Here is a 15,418-nt window from a genome sequence, read left to right on the forward strand (position 1 = left end):
TCATATCCCCCTCGATAACATAGAACTTCGTTTGCTGAGTGGTTCCAGTTGTGTTGATTGGGAGGTGAGTTCACCCTTAGTTGTCTCGCATTCCATATTGAACCCGTTCAGTACTCGAACTGCTAGTACGATATGATCCAACAACCCTAGTTGTTCCACGAATCTCCATCGGATGATGTTGGCCGAGCTACCTAGATCAAATAACACACGCTTAACTTGAGATTTATTAATGAGTACAGATATTACGAGTGAAATGTTGTGAGGTTGAATGAAGCCTCAACGTCCTCATTACTAAACGAGATGGATCTTTCTAGAACATAATCTCGAGTTCATTTTTCTCTTGTGATAGAAACTTTGGTGCTTTTTATCATCTGTCCTTGTGGAACGTCTACTCCTCCGATAATCATGTTAATCACATGTTGAGGTTTCTATGTCATGACCCAAAATTTCCACCTTCGGAATCGTGATGACGCCTAATATTTCACTTACTAGGCAAGCCATCGTTAGAAGAATTTATTCATTTTCAACAGTTCAAGTTAAATGATAAGAAAGAAGCTGAAATAACTATAATAATCTAAAGTAAAGTGCGGAAGCCATAACAACTGAAATATCTGATACAATCCTGGACCTGGTGTCACAAGTGCACGAGCTACTAGAATAGTACAAATAAGGGTGTGAATAAAACATAAAGCTATCTGAGGAAAAATAAACAACTAATAAAAAGGAAAGGGGACTCTAGGAGCTGCGGACGCTGAACAGCTGTACCTCAAGTCTCCGCAAGCTAGCATATCCGAGTATGCTAATAACCGCTGTTGGGACCGACTCCAAAATATGCACAAGAAGTGCAAAGTGTAGTATGAGTACAAATGATCCCATGTACTCTGTAAGTATCGATCCTAACCTTGACGAAGTAGTGATGAGGCTAAGGAAGGTCACTTACAGCACAACCTATACGCAGTATATAATAAAGATAATAGAAGAAAATACCGAACAAAATAAGACGGTTAACTGAAGAAAATAGCTAAATCCTCAAAGAAAAACCAGTGACGATCAAAATTACCAATCCTTAGAGTTTCATATGAAAAATACCGAAAACCAACACAGTCCAAGGAAATAGAACCACATAGATTGTTGCGACGCGCAACCCGATCCCACCATACAACACAATCCTCGCTTATTCCACCGTAATAATATCAATAATCATAAATAAATAAATAAATATATGTTGTGGCGCGCATCCCGGTCCCACCATATAACAAAATCAGTATCATAATTCACCAGTATTATATAGGCAGTGCAGTAATTTCTGACGTATAGGCAAATTAGAGTGCTGCAAGTTTTATAGACGTGATATCTAATCATTCGTGTAAATAGGTAGTGAAGTCGTCAATAAACATCCTCTGGGCAGGTTTTCTAGCGATTGACAATTGGGCATGATTTTTAAGGCTTTATCCCTATAGGCGTGCTTTCTAGGCGGGTGACAGTATCCCATAAGCAGGGTTCAAATAGTAAAGACTTGGGACTTATTTTATTATTATACTTAGTCCTATAGGCATGATTTCTAGTGAACAGTGCAAGACAATGGCAAATAAAGTGATCAAAATCCTATAGTCATGATTGCTAGTAAATATGCTGAGGCGAATTGAAAGATAATTCATTGACATTTATTCCTATAGGCTGGTTTTCTAGCAAAACATAACAATAAGAACAATTGCAACATTTGAATTCATGTTTGCTAACAGGTAGTGTACATGTGTGTGCTTCCCCTAATGACATGATCAATCCACTTTACTTCACCTGTTGTAACATGCAACCCGATCCCACTATATCAGTACAAATTTACCCTTATTCCACCATATCAATCCACCCTTATTTCACCTGTTGCGGCGTGAAACTCGTCCCACCATAGCAGAATCAAATATTCACTGAGTACAATTCAATCAATAATTCAAATCACAAAAACCTCTATGATTGATGAATATAAAGCTGAATAAGAGAGGAAACCTTGTACCAACTTGGGAATTCACATATGTAATATTACATGGCAAGACAAGTCCAGTAAATAACTATTAAAAGGTGCAAGTAAGTCAATTAAGACAAATAGCAGCGAGTCATGAAAGCATGAAAAGGTCTAACATTTCTAACATGAGAAACATAGATTAACAAGTAGCAAATAAAGCATGGGAGGCATTTAGAGCATATAACAGTTAAGGCATGGAAGAAAATAGTTAAGGAAAAGTGGGAAATAAAGGAAACAGGTAATTAAGTGGCGTATAAGCACTCGTAAACATCACATATATGCCGAAACACATGAATTTCACATAGCATATAGTTCGAGGGTTCCTAGTTCCCTCAAATCAAGGTTAAACTTAACACTTACCTCGCTCAGAAATTGACTCAAAGCTCAACCACGGCTTTGCCTTTCGAACAAGCCTCTGAACTAATCAAATCTAGCAATCTAACAAACAAACGATTCAAAATAAGCCTTAGGAACTACCCACGAATGAAAGAGGTTCAATTTAGGCCATTATCGAAAAAGTCAACTCCCGGACTCGCTTGGTCTAATCCCGAAATTCGGACCAAAAATTGATTACCTATTTACCCCTGAGCCCGATGATGTAATTTGTTTCGAAATATGACCTCAATTTAAGGTCTGATTTCCAAATTTACAAAAATTCCTAATTCTACCAAAATCCCCAATTTCTACCATGAAAATCCTAAATTTTAGATTGAAATCTTATGAAATGTAATGGATGATTGAAATAAAGTAGGTTAGAATCACTTACCAATTACTTGGGGAAGAAGAATTCTTGGAAAAATTGCATATAAGTTTTCTAGGGTTGAAATTTGAAAGAATGAACAAAAATCCCATCCAACTTAGCTTTTGACCAAGCGCAGATGTCGCAATTGCAACCTGGGATTCGCAATTGCGGACCCCCAAATGCGAGAAATCCTTCGCAATTGCGAAGGTCCCCCCATGTTTGCTATCATCACATTTGTGATAATTTATTTGCAAATGCGAACTGTGGCCCCCTTGCAAATGCGACCTATCGATCGCAAATGCGTTCCATTGTTGCCCAGCCCTTTTTCACAAATGTGAGGAAGTGGTTCTCAAATGCGGACCTGACAAGAAATCTAACTGTTTACAAAAGCGAACATGGACCTTGCTAATGCGAGATCAGTCCCCCTACCCATGCTTGCAAATGCAAAGTTTCCTTCGCAAATGCGAGATCTGTAGCTGACACCAGAAGCACAAAGGCTTCAACTATGGTTCTAAGTCTAAATCCACTCCGTAGCCTATCTGAAACTGACACAAGCCCTCAAGGCTCCAAACGAACTGTGTACACAAGTCCAAAAATATGATACGAACTCGCTCGCGTGATCGAAATACCAAAATAACACCTAGAACTGCGAATCAGACACCAAATCAAATGAAGTTTTAAATGGAACTTTAGAATTTCTATTATAACAACTAGACGTCCGAATCACATCAAACTAACTCCGTTTTTCATCAAATTTGGTAGACAAGTGATAAATATAGTAATGGACCTATACCGAGATCCGGAACCAAAATATGGACCCGGTATCAACAAAGTCAAACATTGGTCAAATCCTTAAGTTAATTAAACCTATAAACTTCAACTTTTCGACAAAAAAGCGATAACTCAAGATAAGGACCTCCAAATTCAATTCCGAGCATACGGCCAGGTCCAAAATTATGATACAGACCCACTGGGACCGTCAGAACTCCATTTTCTCAAAACAATGACCGAAGTCGACTCAAATGGATTTTTAAGGTAAAATTTAATATTTTATCAATTTTTAACATAAAAGTCTTCAGAAAAAAGGCATGGACTATGCACATAAATTGAAGAAGGCTAAAATGAGATATTTGAGGTTTCAAAATACGGAATTAAGGTTTAAAATTCTAGATGACCTATCAGGTTATCACATTCTCCACCTCTAAAACAATCATTCGTCCTCGAACAGACATAGAAAAGTACCTGGACTGGTGAAAAGGTATGGATATCTACTCTGCATGTCCGACTCGGACTCCCAAGTGGCTGCCTCAACCAACTGACCTCTCCACTGCACTCGAAACCAAGGATAACTCTTAGACCTCAATTGTCAGACCTGCCGAGCTAGAATATCCACCGGCCTCCTCATAAGACAAATCCTTGTCCAACTGGATTGAGCTAAAATCTAACACATGGGATGGATTAGCATGATACTTTCGGAGCATGGACACATGGAACACCGGATGGACTACTGATAAACTAGGTGACAATGCGAGCTTGTAGGCCTCCTCATCCTCTCTTTGAATAATCTCAAAGGGCCTGATGTACCTAGTGCTCAACTTTCCCTTCTTTTCGAATCTCTTCACAACCTTCATGGGTGAAACCCAGAGTAATACCCTCTCTCCAACCATGAATACAGCATCACGAACCCTATGGTCAGCATAACTCTTCTGCCTAGACTGAGCTATGCGAAGTCGATCCTGAATAATATTGACCTTATCCAAGGTATAATATACCAAATTTGTAGCCAACAACCGAGCCTACCCCGACACGAACCATCCAACTAGAGAACGACCATCGCCTCTCGTATAATGCCTCATAGGGAGCCATCTGAATGCTCGACTGGTAGCTGTTGTTGTAGGAAAATTCCGTAAATGGCAAGAAATGATCCCAAGAACCCCCAAATCTATAACACAAGCATGGAGCATATCCTCCAGTATCTGAATAGTGCGCTCGGATTGTACGTCCATCTAAGGATGAAATGCTATGCTCAACTCAACATGCGTTCCTAACTCATACTGTACTGCCCTCCAAAAGTGCTAGGTGAACTATGTTCCTCGATCAGATATGATAGACACAGGCATAGTGTGAAGATGGATGATCTTGCGAATGTAGATCTCAGCCAACCACTTTGAAGAATAGGTAACTACCACAGTAATGAAATCCACTAACTTGGTCAGGCTGTCCACGATAAACTATTCTGCATCAAACTTTCTTTGAGTCCATGGGAGTCCAACAACAAAATTCATAGTTATATGTTCCCACTTCCACTAAGGAATCTCTAGCTTCTCAAGCAAACCACCAGGTCTCTGATGCATGTACTTTACTTGCTAACAATTTAGACATTGAGCTACATATGCAACTATATCCTTCTTCATCCGCCTCCACCAATAATGCTGCCACAAGTCCTGATACATCTTGGCGGCACCCGAATGAATAGAATATAGGGAATGATGGGCCTCCTCAAGAATCAAACTACAAAGTCCATCTACATTGGGCACACAAATACGACCATGCATCCTCAAAACCCCATCATCTCCAATAGTAACTTACTTGGCACCACTGTGTCGCACTATGTCCCTTAGGACAAGAAAATGAGGGTCATCATACTGCCGCTCTCTGATGCGCTCAAACAAGGAAGACCGAGTGACTTTACAAGCCAAAACACAACTGGGCTCTAAAACATCAAACCTTACAAACTGATAGGCCAAAGCTTGAACATCTGATGCAATCGGCCTCTCACCAACTTGAATGTACATAAGGCTGCCCATACTCAGTGCCTTTCTACTCAAGGCATCGACCACCATATTGGCCTTCCCGGAATGATACAGAATGGTGATATCATAGTCTTTCAATAGCTCCAACCACCTTCTTTGCCTCAAATTGAGATCCTTTTTCTTGAACAAATACTGCAAGCTTTGATGATCCGTGAATATTGTGCACGACACACAATAAAGATAATGCCTCCAAATCTTCAACGCATGAACAATGGCTGCCAACTCTAAGTAATGAACTTGTAATTCTTCTCATAAACCTTCAACCGCCGCGATGCATATGCAATCACCCTATCATCCTGCATCAATACTGCACCAAGCCCAATACATGATGTATCACAATACACTGTGTATGATCCTGAACCTATAGGCAACACTAACACTTGCGCAGTAGTCAAAGTAGTCTTGAGCTTCTGAAAGCTCGCCTCACACTCGTCTAACCATCTGAATGGGACACCCTTCTGGGTCAACCTGGTCAACGGGGTTGCTATAGATGAAAACCCCTCTACGAACCAACGATAATATCCTGCCAAACCCAAGAAGCTCCGGATCTCCGTAGCTGAAGTGGGTCTAAGCTAGTTCTGAACTGCCTCAATCTTCTTAGGATCCACCTAAATGCCCTCTGCCGATACTACGTGCCCCAAGAAGGTGACCAAGTCCAACCAAAACTCGCACTTAAAATATTTGACATATAATTGGCTATCTCTCAGAGTCTGAAGTACAATCCATAGATACTGCTCATGCTCTTCTCGACTGCGAGAGTAGACCAAGATATCATTAATAAACACAATCACAAAGGAATCTAAATAGGTTTTGAACACCTGGTTCATCAGATCCATATATGTTGCTGGGGCATTTGTTAACCCAAATGACATCACTAGGCATCGAATGCCTTAATTCTCAACTGATGGTAGCCATACCTCAAATAAATCTTTAAAATCACCTTGGTACCCTAAAGCTAATCAAATAAGGCATCAATCCTCGGCAATGGATACTTGTTCTTGATGGTGACTTTGTTCAATTTCTGGTAATCTATGCATATCCTCATCGATCCATCTTTCTTCTTCACAAACAACACAGGCGCACCCCAGGGCGAGACAATAAGTATAATGAAACCCTTATCAAGTAAATCTTACAATTGCTCCTTCAATTCTTTCAACTCTGGTGGGGCCATACGGTATTGTAGAATAGAAATGGACTGAGTGTCCAAAGCCAATCAATACATAAGTCAATATCTTTGTCAGATGTCATCCCCGGTAGATCTGCAGGAACACTTCTGAATTACATCTCTAGAACGGGTTCTAGCTGGATGGCCTCCACATCTAGCATCCTGACCTCCACATCTAGTGGCCTAACCTCCACCTCTAATGTTCTGACCCCTACCTTTGGCTGCCTGACCCTTGCCTCTAGCTGGCTGAGCGGGAGGTGGTACAACCGGTGTCTGAATCATGGCACGAGAACTCTGTTGTGGCGTGCCGCCCAATAATATCGGACAGGTCCTCCTGACATGCCTAAAACCACCACACTCAAACCATCCATCCTATTGTTATGGCTGCTAAAACTGAGGCTGACCCAAACTGGCCGGATAGCCATAGTGATAACTCTGAATCAGAGGCACACTGATAGGAGCTGATGATGCACTATAGAGTGGCTTCCCAGAATAAGGCACATAAGGACCACGATTCCCTGAAGCACTGTAGGCTGCCTGAAGCGCCGACTGATATGGTCTAGGAGGATGGCCCCTACCAAAAGTATCCCTGCCTCCAGATGAGGCACCAATAAAACCACCAGAATGATGAGACCTCTTATCTGACTCCTGCTCTCTCTCCTGTACAAGAACCATCTCGATCTGCCTTGCAACATTAGCAGTCGTCTGAAAGGAAATCTCATCCCCGGTCTCCTTAGCAATCTATTACTTGATAGGGTGAATGCGTCCATCAATAAACCTCCTCACCCTCTCCCTATTAGTAGGAAGCAAGATAAGGGCATGACGAGCTAGATCCATAAAATAAGTCTCGTATTGAGTGACTAAAATACTACCCTACTGGAGACGCTCAAACTATCTGCGGTAATCTTCCTTCAGTCTGATAGGAAAAAACGTTTCTAGAAATAGCTAAGAGAACTGGTCCTAAGTAATAGCAGGAGACCCAACTGGTCTGGTAGATACATAATTCTTCCACCACCCCTTAGCGGAACCCGTCATCTGAAACACAACAAAATCGACCCCATTAGTCTCAACTATACTCATGTTTCGCAACACCTCATAGCACCGATCAAGATAAACCCCTGGGTCCTCAGAAGCTTCACCATTGAAGTGAACTGGGAAGAGCTTTGTAAACTTTTCCAATCTCAATAATCCCTGTCGCACCTCCTTTTTTTACCGCGCCCGCGGGGCGCGTGGGGAGTTTTCTCCAATTGAAGGACAGTCGAAACGGGATTTGTTTATTTGTTTTAGAGTCGCCACCTGGGAATTTTAAGGCGTCCCAAGTCACCAATTATAATCCCTGAATCGAGGAGAATATGACTCTGTTTATTATTCTGCGAACCAGAAATCCTGAGTAAGGAATTCTGTTAATCCGGAAGAAGGTGTTAGGCATTTCCGAATTCCGTGGTTCTAGCACGGTCGCTTAACTGTTTTTATTATTGGCTTAATTATCTCGATTTTTATTAAATACTTTTTGTTACGTGATTTTTCTACCGCTTTTACTTATTGTGATTAAGGACCCTTCTTTGAATCGAATTACGCGTACGTATATTCGTGTTATAAATTTTAAAAAAATGCGGAATTGTGTCACGCGTACGTGTACACAATAATTTTTGATAATATATTTATTAAACAATCATTTTTCGAAATTATGTCGAATCAAGAATATTTGTTTTTCTTGAATAGTGAACCGTACATCTTAGGTTTTTATGAAATTGATTTAACGCCTTTGGAAAAATTCTTTTATTAAATATTCTCTCGAAGTTGCGCGTACGCATAATCCGAATTTTTTTTGCTTTTAAAAATATAATCAGGGTACGCGAACGTATCCCTAATTGCGCAAAATATTTGTAATGATATCAGGGATTTTTCCACAAATTGTTTATTATATTATGAAAAATCTTCATTTGATACCCTTTAATTCTTGAAAAAGAATTCACAATTTATTGAATGTTGCCCGTTGATTATAATTTCCGAATATAAGTTATATTCATTCCAATTATTTAAATTCAAAGGACAGAATAAAAAATATGATTAATACTATTTTTTAAACAAATATGACATATATATATATATATATATATATATATATATATATATATATATATATATATATATATATATATATATATATATATATGCCAAAGAATAAATTGCATATGAAACTGAAAATGAACGATTCATAAAGGAAGGAAATATTTTCCAAAATTTTTCATTATTTACTTAATGCAAATTCTATTTCTAATTACCATTGATATAAAGTGTAGTCATTTATGCTTGTACATCTCTTTTCATTCTTATATACTTGCTTTTAATCCAATAGGCCTAATTATTTGGTTAATCTATTTTATGAAGGTAGATAGGCACTCGAGTTTATAGGAAAGGAATTATTATACAAGCCAATTCAATAAAATTACCTTACATGCAACCTAGCTGTATGTCGTAAACATTCATAACGTTTTAACATCGTAACAAGCTATATCATATCACCTTTCGCCAATGTTTATACACGCATCTATTATCTTATAAAAATATACCATCAACACCGTCTTAACCTTATTTAACAACAAAAATTAAATAATGACCAAACATTCACGCCATATTCCCTACTTGACAATTTAATTATATCTTCCGCTAATGAAAATTGAGAAATTAACCTTATTACAACATTTTCAAGCAACTTCAAGAAATGACATTTAATTTACAGCCGTTACGTCAAAATATACTACTATTAAACCAATGCGAAACAAAGCTGAAATTTAAACTTAATGAACTTGAGCGAATAGAAGACAGAATTACAATTCGAGCTTCATCTTTGTTATATTCAAAGCTCTTCGCAACATGAGTTTTAAGAATATGTACCTGGAAAACGAGGGAATAAGAAGTGAATTTCAGCAGTAATGGCAGCAACAAAAATAGGCAGCAAATGCCAAATAACGCAGCTGATTTTGAGCACAATCAACAGATCCCGTGAAACCAGACCAATAGTAACAAAAAAAATTTCAGATTTAAACCACACAGTATTAATAAACAAACACGGACAGGTTCCAGGAAACTATGTTTCGGGTTTTTCTTTCCTTTTCTATATTCGTTTCAGATTCACTGTGTGTGTGTGTGTGCGCGAATACTCTCTTTTGGTTTCTCTTCTTCCTCTTCAAATTCCAAGGAGAATCTGATTTTTCTGCTGGATTTTCTCTCTTATCTTACTCTAGGTCTATTTTTCTTCAATTCTTCTAAAAACTGCTTAAAGTCTCTCCAACTCCCCTCAAATCTGCTAAAAATCCCCTCCCCTAAGGTCTGTCCAGCTCCTGTATTTATACAGGGCTGGTTGCACCCTTTTAATGCTGGATGGACCCTTTATCCCTTTAAAAATCAGAAAGTTTTTCCATTAAAACTACTTTTGAATATTTTAAAACTAAGTGCTATTTATCCTGTTTTTCAGCAGCCCATTATCCCTTGTTCCCCATTAGTATCATTAACTAATAGCCATTAATATTCCATTATCAGCACACTATCACATTATTTCAATCCCAATAGTACCCCCTTGAAATCCTGATATTATTACTGAAGAATCAGAACCTACTGCAAAACAGATTCTAAAATCTGTATAAACTTAATTATCTTTCTGATTTACAGGTATAACCAATCCTATTAACCTCCTAACACAATTGTATTTGACCAACTTTTGTAAACTTGAATTCAAACTTGACATTACAACAATATTACACTGAATTCAGAACTAACATCATAACAACATATTACTGAAATTATCATAACAATTCAGACTGGACTTAACATTGAACCAAGATCAAACATACACAGGGTCATGGTCAATATACTGACAATGCTCTGTTCAGAAAACAATACATACACATCATACATTTGAATTTACTGGTTTATTAAACAAGAACTAACTGATTAACAATAACTAATTAACTGGTTATAATAAAATAATCTATTCAAGACAGGCTATTTCAGTCAACATTTTCAGAAATGAAAATTCGTAATATAACTAATCGACGAACTTAATCGAGTCGATTACACACATTGTAATTAGTCACAACCAACAGAAACCATTCACATTCGGATCAAGTAGATAGGTAGGAGACAGAAATGACAGAATTAATCAAAACAAAATATGAAAAATTAACAAGCTATTAATACAGACAACAATACACGTAGAATACACAATAGAAAAAATACCTCTTGAATCTTCATCAAACTCGAACTCAACTCGGCTTCGGATTTTTGTTTGAAATCAAACAGACCTTAGTCGAAGTATTTTCCACTGAAAATACTTCGACTAAGGTCGATTGAACCTCAATTTTTACTTAATCTGAACAGAATCCGGAAGTTTGGTATTTTTAGGGTTCTTAAAAATTCGATTTGGGATTTAACCATTTCTGGTCAGATTCGAGAAGAACCAAACATGAAACAAGGGTGAGGGTAGCCTAGGGGTCATTTGGTGTTAGTTTGAAACGGATCTGAGTTTGTTCTTGTTTGGTCCGAATCTTCAAAAGAAGATTCGAGAAGTTCAGAACTGATTCGAGCTCAAACTAACTTCAAATCCATAACAAGGCATGCTAGGGGGTACTATGGTGTTAACTAGGGGTTGTTTGGCTTAGATCTAAACTCGGCTCGAATCTTCAAATGAAGATTCGAGAACCTTCAAGCAGATTCGAGCCAAGTGGCTAGCATAACTGGATAGAGGATGTTCAGGGGGTTCTAGGTTGTTAAGGTGGTGACCGGCGGCGTTGATGCCGCCGGGTTTCAGGTGGTGGAATCCTAGGGCAGCTAGGGTTAGGAGTGGGTGTTTGGGGGACGATGATGAACAGTGTAGGAGGGGGGGTGTTCAGTTAGGGGCTGGGGTAAGGGCTTGGGATTTATATAGGGGTGGGGTGGATTGATATCGTCTGTCCGATCAAGTAAGATGAAGGGTCAGGATTAATTCATTAAACCAAACGACGTCGTTTGGTTTAAAGTTGGGGTCGGACTGAATCGGGTCATTGGGTCGGGTTACGGGTTGCGGGTAAGGGCAGGGGATCTTGACCGTTGGGTTGGATTTGATCCAACGGTTTCTGAGAAGCCACGACCAAACGCTGTCGTTTTGGTTCGTCTGCTTTGGACCGGTCTTGGGGCTACCTGGATTGGGCTGTGGGGGTAATTTGATTTGGGCCTGGATTTAAATCCAGGTCCGCTTTTGTATATGTATATCCAGGTCCGATTTTGTATATATATATATTTTTTCATTTTTTTCTAATTTAAATTTCTAATTGTAATTATAAAACAATTTTAACTTCACAAAAATATATTAATTACTCTATAACAATTATTTAACACATAGACAAAACATCAATCACACAGTGAAACATTTAAAATAGAACCAATGCATATTTTTGTGATTTTATTTAAATTATCTCTTAAATGCATAATTAAATCCTATATGCATGCAATATGTATTTTATTTTATTTTTTCATTTTATTATGACAATGTAAACACTTACGGACATAACACAAGTATTTAACACCACGCAAATTCAAAAATTACACAGTAAAAGAAATTTATTTTATTTTTTGATTTATTTTGGAGTAGTTTTTCGTAAGGCAAAAATCACGTGCTCACAGCTGCCCCTCTTTGTGCGGAAACTCGAAGAGTTTTCGTACAAAGATAAAGTGAGCGGATACGAGCGATTTTTGCCCGTTCGAATACTCCGTGGGAAGCATTTTTGAAAGATTTGACCGAACCTCTGCTTCAAAGGTTTCCTACATATCCTTGGCTATAAAGGAATCAGGTCAATGTAGTTCAGGAATTTTGGGTAGCTGGGACTACCGTGGGACTGTGATGTTACTGCTGCTTCGTGCTGTTTTGACTGCTTGCTTACCTCCTTATTACACCTTACTTTAAAGTAATACAAAAATTAAACTAGATTATGGTACAGGAATTATAAAAATCTTATCTAGATCATGCCCTTGCGTTTCTTGTTGTCTTGATATCTTGGTGACTCTTGGGCACTTGGCTTATTCCGTATTCCTTTTGGAACTCTTGTTGTTTCTTGATCGGGATTCTGTTGGACTCCTCTGCTTTATTGATTCTAAGTGTGCTCCTTTTTCATATGAGCGGGCTTTTGATTTCAATTTCAATTGCATTCCCTCGTTCTTCAGGTGGGTGCCTTGATTGCTTCTTTTCTTTCTTCATCCTCATTCTCCAGGTGGACGCCTGACTTCTTTTTAACTTCTTTATCCTCGTTCTCCAGGTGGACGCCTGACTTCTTCTTTTCTTCATCCTTATTTTTCAGGTGGACGCCTGACTTCTTTAATTCTCATCCTCATTCTCCAGGTGGACGCCTGACTTCTTTAATTTTCATCCTCATTCTCCAGGTGGACGCCTGACTTCTTCTTAATTTTCATCCTCATTCTCCAGGTGGACGCCTGACTTCTTCTTAACTTCATCCTCATTCTCCAGGTGGACGCCTGACTTCTTCTTAATTTTCATCCTCATTCTCCAGGTGGACGCCTGACTTCTTTAATTCTCATCCTCATTCTCCAGGTGGATGCCTGACTTCTTTAATTTTCATCCTCATTCTCCAGGTCGACGCCTGACTTCTTTAATTTTCATCCTCATTCTCCAGGTGGACGCCTGACTTCTTTTTAAATTCTCATCCTCATTCTCCAGGTGGACGCCTGACTTCTTTTAATTCGCATCCTCATTCTCCAGGTGGACGCCTGACATTCTTTAATTCTTATCCTCATTCTCCAGGTGGACGCCTGACTTCTTTTTCTCATCCTCATTCTCCAGGTGGACGCCTGACTTCTTCAATTCTCATCCTCATTCTCCAGGTGGAAGCCTGACTTCTTTAATTTTCAACCTCATTCTCCAGGTGGACGCCTGACTTCTTCAATTCTCATCCTCATTCTCCAGGTGGACGCCTGACTTCTTTAATTTTCATCCTCATTCTCCAGGTGGACGCCTGAATTCTTCTATTCTCTATCGGGTATTTCCTGACACAAATATTATACTTGCCCCTGTTTTAAATCAAAGAAGACTTCGTTAGTTTAAAGCAGAGTGGTTGGCTGTGGTATTCTTGCAGATGGTGATGCTTCTCTTCGTCTCTCTTTATTGCCTTGGAATGGTTGAAAAGACTGTTTTGTCTTTGTAATTGATCCTTGACTATAGGATTCCCCTCTGTATGTTTTCCTTCAAAACCTTTTAACTGTAATCATATGCCCCTTCTGACTTTGCTGATCCACTTTTGATTTCACCTTTCTTACACCCATATTTTATCTCCCACCTTTCGTGGCTGTATCTTGCAACCTTGAATCTTGATAGTATACCTTGAAATTCCTTCTTATTTGTTTGGAATAAAACTTATCTCAAAGCTTTGAGAAAGTAAGATTATTAGTAGCGAAATACGCTGATTTCGACAATTATAGAATGAAAAGAAAAATCCAATTTTTGGATGACTGTTGGAAAAGGAATAAAGGACTTATCTGATTGGAATTACTGGCACCAATGATCAGGGTATGCATTTCGGATTAATCAACCCAGTCTTTTAATCAATCTCCTTTCAATTGTCTCAAGGAGTTTTTCTCGATAAATTTTCCTCATTTTTCACTTCTTCACTTCCTTTTCGCCTTATGGTGCCTACGAAGGTTTTCACCAATAAGACTCTCTCATTTTACTTTTCTCTCAACTTCCGTCGCCTTATGGTGCCCGTGTGGGTTTTCACCTATAAGACTCTCTCATTTTCACTTTCTTTTCTTGTTTGTACCAGAGTGTTATGAACCACTTCATTTGCTTGCCTCAACATTTTTCTAAGATTGATCGAAAAGTCTTTTTGGTATGGGGGTTAGAAATGGAAAAGGTATTAAAATCTAAATAGCTTTGGTATGAGTTTAAAATTACAACTCTTGGAATCTTTTCTTATTTCCAATACGATTCCTGCCCCAGCTTCTTGATTGGGGTCTCTTAATGTTTCTTTTTCGTGCACATTGTGTATGTTGTGCACCCTATGACCGAGCCGTGAGGCGCCTACGTATCCTTCTTTGAGGAATCAGGTCAAACGTAGTTCACTACATAATAGTGATGATTTTTTTTTTAAAAAAAAAATCATTTCATACTTGATTTTCTTTATTGATTCCAAGAGAGGGTAGGAAAGAAACAAGTATGGCTCGAAGGGAAAGCAAATGGTATAGTGTTTGGATAGCAGAATAAATTGCCTTCGTCATTTCAATCTTCGAAATAGTGCTAAATACAAACATTCAAAAATTTATGCATAATATCTCTTTACCGCGTCAGAATTGATCGCCATATCTATGCATTTGCCTTCAATATCTGTTAAACATAGTGCACCATTCGATAATACTCTGGTCACAATGAATGGTCCTTGCCAATTCGGGGCAAATTTGCCTTTTGCTTCAACCTGATGTGGAAGAATACGTTTTAGCACATGCTGACCTACTTCAAACTTTCGGGGACGCACCTTTTTGTTGTATGCTCTTTCTATTCTTCTTTGATATAATTGACCATGGCATACTACGGTCAATCGTTTTTCATCAATCAAGTTTAACTGTTCCAGACGAGTTTTGACCCATTCATCATCATCAATCTTTGCTTCGGCGATGATCCGAAGGGAAGGAATCTC

Source organism: Nicotiana tabacum, chromosome 7 (assembly GCF_000715075.1).
Source record: "Nicotiana tabacum cultivar K326 chromosome 7, ASM71507v2, whole genome shotgun sequence".
Taxonomy (NCBI): Eukaryota; Viridiplantae; Streptophyta; class Magnoliopsida; order Solanales; family Solanaceae; genus Nicotiana; species Nicotiana tabacum.